General features: G+C 52.6%; 1 pseudogene; it reads left to right on the top strand.

The window, feature by feature from the left end:
- The first annotated feature begins 6,952 nt into the window (after positions 1-6,952).
- LOC144122301 (U6 spliceosomal RNA) lies at positions 6,953-7,047 on the top strand (annotated as a pseudogene).
- The last annotated feature ends 487 nt before the right edge of the window (positions 7,048-7,534 follow it).

The following is a 7,534-nucleotide window of genomic DNA, read 5'->3' as shown; positions in this document are numbered from 1 at the left end:
TCTTTAAGTTCCTGATTCCGCTACATCTAAATTCGGTAAGGTTGCTTTGGGTACCAGGTCACATGGGCTTTCACTTAAATGAGGTTGCAGATTCCTTAGCAAGAGCCTCTCTCAGCGGCCCAATTGTTGCTGTCCTGCCATCGCGTGCATATACAGCTGCGGTGAGGTTTCGCAGCCACACAATATTTCAGGAATTTGCTGCCTCGGCTCTTACATCATCTCCCGAATATCAGCATCTTCTGCATCCTTGGAGTAGCAAAGACTGGCGCTCACGCAGACTAGAGGTCTCTTTCACGCGCTTGCGTTGCCGGGTTCCCCTTCTAAATTTCTACCTTCACAAATCTGGCCTGGCAGCTTCCGTAGTGTGCCCTTTTTGTGCCGAACCTGAGACAATAGATCACTTCCTGCTGTTCTGCCGCCGCTTTTCTCATTTCAGGAAGCGTCTTTTGCAAATTCCATTTCATCAACTGGGCTTGCCTCTGTCTTCCGCGGTTGTTCTTTCCATTGGCGCTTCTTTGCTTGGACGAAGCGACAGGAGTGTGCGCTCTGCTGTGCAAAAGTTTCTTCAAGAAACGCAGCGACTCCCATTCTAATTTCTTTTTCCCGCTCTCAGCCAGTACGACATTGCAACATTACAGGCATTGTGTACTATTATGCACAATAAGCAATTGTACCGTCTTCGATCTCCAAGTTAACTGGACCCCTTTCCTTCCCTCTTCCAATCTATCAGACTACATACAATTGCCACTCCTTTTTCCGTCAAAACTTTCCTGTATCCAGTAATTAACCGCCTGTGTCTTGGCCACTCTCCTGAAGTGGGTATGTGCCAGCAACGTCTTCCTTCCTTCCTTCCCGGCCGTGACCGCTTGGCCCGTCTGGCGCCTGCTCCTCTGGTCCTGGTCCCCCAGTGTGCCTTCGACCCGCGTCGTCTGAACGACCCGTGACATTCTGGTGGAGGTGCCATCTTATGCAACGTCATCCCCTACCTCCCGCTTCGCAGAGTCCCGTTCCCAGCCTGGGCCGCCACCCCTCTGCTGAGGAGGACGAGATCCATGCCAGCCGGCGACTTCAAGGACTCAGACCCGAATTCGGCCTCTTGCCGCACATTACCACTAGGTCTCTGACAGCACTGCACATGGCTCGATCCACCGTGAGCCAAGGCCAGCAGACCGATTATTCGCCCGCACGTGCTGTGGTTTGCCTCCCTCTTCGCTCGTCGTTCCGGTGTCCCGTTCCGTGGCGAAGCCTCCGAAGACGTCGACGATTGGCTTCAGCACTATGAACGCGTGGCCGGCCACAGCGGCTGGACTGCGGATCATTGTCTGCAGAACTTGTATTTCTGTCTTGAGTGCACTGCTCGTCACTGATACGAGAACCACGAGCACACCCTTAGATCGTGGGATACCTGCAAGACTCAGCTGCGAAACACTTATGCAAACCAGCATCACCGTCAACGCCTAGGGACCTCCTGCAAACCAGGTTCCGGGGCCTCGGCGAAATCGTCACTAGTTCCGTGGAAGACGTGCTGCGGCTTAATGCCCGAGCCGACCCCGAGCCACCGAGGAAAAGAAGGTGCGCTTTCTTATGCGAGGCGTCAAATCCGACATTTTCGGCGGCCTCATTCGGGACCCTCCCACAACCGTGGTTGGATTTATCTCCGAGGCGACTAACATCGAGCGTGCCCAGTCAGCCAGAGCAGATCATTATCGTCGGCTTCGTGGAGTTTCCAATACTTCCAGTCTTTTCGCTGACAACCCAGTGGCTTACCCTGTCGATGCCATCCACCTACGCGAGGTCGTCCGCGAAGTTGTCAGGGAGGAACTTGGGAAGTATCTGCCACCCACCGATCGCACATCTTCGTCCCCCTTCACAGAGGTCGTCCGAGAAGAAGTACAACGTGCACTTTATCATCGCTGCCCCGTCACCCCTCCTCCTGCACGGCCCACCGTGACGTACGCCTCCGTCGTCCGTCGCCGCCAATTGTCGACCGCCCGTCCCCGGCTCCACAATCACTATCGTCTCCTGCGCCTGCCGACACCACTCGTTTCCAACAGCGTGGACCAAGCAAAGCCGACGCGTGGAGGACTGCTAATGACCGTCCGCTATGTTTCCACTGCGGGGAGGCCGGAAACATATATCGCCGCTGCCCTTATCGGGAGCTCGGTCTTCGCGGACTTCGGCGAGATGCGCCCCTCCCTAAGTACAGCGAGCAGCCTCATGAAATTGAGAAATTTTCGCGCCATTTCCCATCACCTGAGCGGCCTTCTCGTCGTGCGTTTCGCTCGTCGCCGCCGCGCCGGCTGGATTCCCTTCTTCGCGACCTCCGCGGAAGCCTTTCCCCTCGTCAGGAAAACTAAGCCCGGCGACGCCTGGATGTGGCGTTGCCGACCACGAATCTGTAAAAGAGCCTCTACGTACGACGTCCCGCTCCCCCTCACCTACCACCAACGACCTATCTGCCGATGCTTTCGCCGCCTCTGCTCGCCCGGTCTACAGTAGTCCTCGCGCACTTATCGACGGCCACGCCACGACGGCCCTCGTCGACACCGGCGCCGACTACTCCGTTGTGAGTGGGGAGCTGTCCCGCCGCCTTCGCAAGGTGCTCACGCAGTGGGATGGCCCACAAATCCGAACCGCCGGAGGCCACCTGGTCACCCCAGTCGGCCGCTGCATTTCTCGTGTAGAGATTGACGGTCTCACGTGCCCCGTTACCTTCGTCGTCTTGCAGCGCTCCTCGAGAGATATTATTCTCGGTATGGATTTTCTGAGCGAGTTAGGCGCTGCTATCGACCTCGCTGACTGCCGCCTCACCCTTCGTCGATCTTCCCTTGACCCGCCGAGCTCCGAGTCGACGTTCTCTGAGGCGCGCATCTTAGCAGACCACTTCACTTTGCCGCCTGACTAGAGCGTGTTTCTGCTGGACGAGTCCGCACCGGTTGCCTCTGGCGAAGTTCTCCTTGAAGCCAGTGTGCAGCTGCTGCTTCTTGACAGGGGTGTTGGTGTCGCTAGAGATGTCACGCGGCTTCACTCTCGCGGCTCCCAAGTCCACGTCACCAATTTTGCAGCGCTCCGCAGCACCTCACCAAGGGCACAGTGGGGGACCAGGACCACAGCAGCAGGTGCCAGAGACAGGTCAAGTGGTTGCGGCCGGGCTCACGAGCGAGTTCTGCCGAGCTTCTACCCCTCCACCGTCGATCGGAACCCTGCTGGTTGAAGATGACGTTAAGTACATCAAGGAAGAACAATAACACACACGACAATAATATCGGTATTTTTATAGTGAAACTTTTTATCAGTTTCAAATAAAGACGCACACTGCCACAGATATTACGCTAATGTATTGAGTCGTTTTGGCGAAATCGACCACCAAGCACCAGGTGCCTCTTTCGCTTCTCACATTATGGGCGCCGAGCATGAGGCTCGCTCTTTATTGTTTGTTTTCCTCTTGAACGCAGACTGTTCTTTGACATCTTCGCGCTGTCGTTTCCTAGCCTCTTTTCACCTTCTCAACTTCCTAAGACGCATTCACCAAGCATTCCGGAATCCTTTCGCTCGTTTCACCCCTGCCCATCTCCTTGAAGGCTCCCAAAACTGCGCTAATTTGGCCTATTCTACAGATGCCCATTACTTAAACTTTGAATGAATTCAGGGAACAAAATTTCTAGACGTCCCAAATTTTCTAGACAAAAAAAACGGCCGTGGCTTAGCTTGGTTAAGCCTGGTGATTGCGAAGAAATAGTGTGTTATTCTCGGATCAGACGAACGGGTTGTTAGTAAAGCGTCTGTTGAATTCACGCGTTGCCGTCTCAAACTCCTTTACTCTTCTCGCATGTTCTTCACGTCGTTCTACTGCAATGTGTCCTTCGGGTTGAGTCGGGCCAGCCTTGGTGAGAGATTTCTCCTGTCTTTTCTTCGAACGCTCTTGTCTCTGCTGGGGTGTTTCTTCTGCACGCTGTTTTCTTCGCTTTTCGTTTTCCTTCTCTCGAAACACACGTTCCTTCTCGAGCCGCTGCTGCCGCTGTTCCGGGGTTTCTTGGACACGCCTCTGCGTTTAGTCGCGTTCCGGCGTTCTGAACTAGTAGAAGGAGACTCACTGTCGGGCAAACTCATAATTTCTTCCTTTGCTTCTGCTGTTTCCACAGAGGAGGTTGCACGTTGTCGACGAGCTGCATACTGGGCACGCCGCTTAGAAAGTCGTTCTTCTCGTTCTTCTTCCGTCTCCGTAGCTCGCTGATGCTTCCTCTTTGCATTCTGCCGAGTTGCCTTGTTCGTAGGCACCATCGTAACATCTGGCTGTATGACTGCCTTGGCGAGAGGAGTGGAGCTGTTTTATACAGTTGGTGTGACGTCACTCTGACCGTAGCGCCCCTGGTGAGAGGAGCGGGAGTTAGGCCGCCGTTGGTGGCTACCGCCCCGCCTCGCGACGGCGTGAGATGGGGCCCCGTTTTTACACAGCTGGTGTGACGTCACACCGACCGTAGCGCCCCTGGTGAGAGGAGCGGGAGTTAGGCCGCCGTTGGTGGCTACCGCCTCGCCTCGCGACGGCGTGAGATGGGGCCCCGTTTTTACACAGCTGATGTGACGTCACTCTAGGTCATGTGGTGTGACGTCACGCAGTGAGGTCACGCTAAAGGTCAATGGTGCCTACCACCGCCTCGCCACGGAACGGGCTGAAGTGCGACCTAAAGTAGTATTGCTTCGCAATAAAAATCTAGACGTCCCAGTCTCTGGTGTTAGCGGATGGTCGAACGAAACTTAAGTGCTGTGGAAAACACCACTTCGTTAATCAAACAATTGGTTATACCAAACAATGCGACTCCTGTCGTTTACGCTCCATACGCTGTAAGGGTTAGCGATACTAGCCAACAGCAGTCCCAAATTACTGATAACGGTTCTCGACGGTCTCCTGTGAAGATAGAAGTTTCCACGAGAGGAAAATTTTGCAACAGTTTTTACGCCACGGTTTGCTCACTTTGTCAAGTGGAACACATTGCTGCACATGATGTAAAATGAAAAGTGAATCAAAAGTGGCAAAGAGCACCCTAGTAAAATGAGTATCAGGGGCGACCATGTTTAAAAACAATACTCTAGAGCCTAATCATGGCCTAAGCCACGCACGGTGAGCCTCAGTGCCAAAATAACTGCAAATCTTTGTCCAGACGAGAGAGGTACGCGATGAAGTGGCAGCTGTAAGAAATGCGTTTCGCAGTTGCTCAAGAGTGTCCCGTCAAAAACTTGATGCCCGTTGTGTTTGTGACTGAGACGGGCTTTTATATGGCAGCATTAAATCGGCCACTATTCGCTGAAATAAACGGCTAAGATGGCCTCCTTGCTTGCATTAGGGCACTGGCACAGCCGTTCGGCAGCGTTTCTAAAGGGAAGGCCCGCGTTGTTGTTCCTCAGAAATAAGTTCTGTGGGCCCATTATTTGGAGCTCATCAATCAATGAAAGCTTTTGCGGTTGCGCATTGAACTCAACTGCGCGCTCGTCTGAACAACTCCGCGACTGCATTCTACCCATTTTCAAAAACTAATAAATTTCTTGTTGTCCTTCACTAGCGTCTGACAAAAACCGTTCTTTTACAAAAGAAATTCTGCTCTGATTTTGTTTATGCGACGTGACGAAAACTGTGAAGTAACTACTGGACACTCTATCTAGAGATAAGGTTAACGTATTCGAATCGAGCTTCAACGAGATCCGAACAGCAAGATTATCTTGAAGAAGTCGGAATATCTCCTGTGTGCCTGCGCTCCGAAACATTTGCTCAAATGGGGCTCAGAACACGAGGTTTACTACGTTTTACTAATATGTAAATACTTCTCCGTTACCCATTGCGTTGCAGCATCACCAGACGAACCCGCAAGAGAAAGGACAGCATTAAGAGCTTATATGAAGAGAAATAATTTTGTCATTTGCGTACAATATCGTCACGAAGCAGTGACTGCGGTCCGGATAGCAGAAAGGCTGCGAAAATTGTGTCCAAAGAAAAATTATCTGGGCTGACTTGCGCCCACAATGGACTGAATCCCTCGGCGGCGGCGTAGCAACAAGAGTGCTCGGCGGTCGTCGAACAGAATGCCCGCCGCTGTCGTCTGTGCTCAATTTAAAGCTGATAGCGAACTCTCGAGATAAAGCGTGCAAAGTTACCAGAACATTCTGGAACAACGTACAATCCGCTCTGCCTGGATGCAATGAATCGAGGTGGTAGTGGTTTTTTTATTAAAATAATAGTAAAAAGGAAGGAAAAGATTTCTGCTAGCCCCGGCATCTGCCATCGATACTGAAGCACCTGAGCTGGGGCAGCGGAAATAAAGGATAGCAGGCAGAATGGAGAAATGAAATGAAAGAGGTGAGGGTACATGAAGAGAGGATAGGGGAGGAGTAATATGTACAAACTATTTACACAATAAGAAATGTGTCCAGGTTGTGCGCGTGATTAGTTCATTTTAGAGGAATTGAAACACACGCGCACAGCACTGTGTTGGCTACAACTGGAGTGGGGCGTCCGGTTATTCATCGTTCAAGGTAGAACTCGCGGAGCGTTCGGTCACTGCGTGTAACTACCTGACGGAGAACAGACCGGACGTCAAGCCCATGTGTTCGATGAATGTACAGAGGCTCACCAAAGTTCGCTCACGAGTGCGCGCACTGCCCTGCGGCCACAATAGCGTCTTGATGGAGTCTGATAGTATGCCCTGTGCCCTATAGGCCGCGAGCATATCGCGACCAGCATCGGCGAACGCGGCACAGTGAAGGAGCAGGTGTTCTAGTGTTTCCACTGCACCGCAACCGTCACACACATCACTCGTCGCGATTCCGTGACGCACCCGTCATTCCCTGGGCCACACGCAACCAATGCGCGCGCGCAGGATCATTGCACGTTGTGACCGTGTAAGTGCGCGGCAGCCGGTGATACTGTCGATGCGCTCCCCTCCTGCGATGCGTGGGTCGGGTTACTTCCATGGTACACATGCAAAAATTGGACCGATACAGAAAAGATTAGCATGGCCCCTGCGCAATGAATCGAGAAAAATCTGGTCGCGTCTTGCATCGCAAAACAAAGCGATAAAGCGGCGTGGCCGAGCTTTCAAGAATGAACAAACACTGCTAAGATTCGGGGAATTGCTCCCCTCTCGAAGACGCAACCCACCCGATGCATTAAAACAAATAGTGCGACTAGGAAAAACAAAACGGTTCGTGCGAAAATAAAACAGTGGGGAAATAAAGCCTCCTTTAGCGCGCATAATATGGCTTTAGACGGACGACATCGAGAACTTCGGGTCGTACGCGGCGTCGCTGGGATGCAGTCGTTGCGTCAGGGATGACTTGAGGATCCAGTTCACCCTGCCGACGAAGAACCTTGTGTGGTCCAAAAAAGCGGGGCAATAGCTTTTCACTCAATCCACGGCTTCGAATCGGTGTCTAAACCCAGACTTGGTCTCCTGGCTTGTATTCCGCGTTGCGTCTTCGTAGGTTGTAGCGTCTGGCGTCGGTCCGCTGCTGGCATTTGATCCGTAATCGGGCAAGTCTTCGA

Source organism: Amblyomma americanum, chromosome 2 (genome assembly GCF_052857255.1).
Source record: "Amblyomma americanum isolate KBUSLIRL-KWMA chromosome 2, ASM5285725v1, whole genome shotgun sequence".
Classification (NCBI taxonomy): Eukaryota; Metazoa; Arthropoda; class Arachnida; order Ixodida; family Ixodidae; genus Amblyomma; species Amblyomma americanum.
This window is presented reverse-complemented; position numbering and strand designations above follow the sequence as displayed.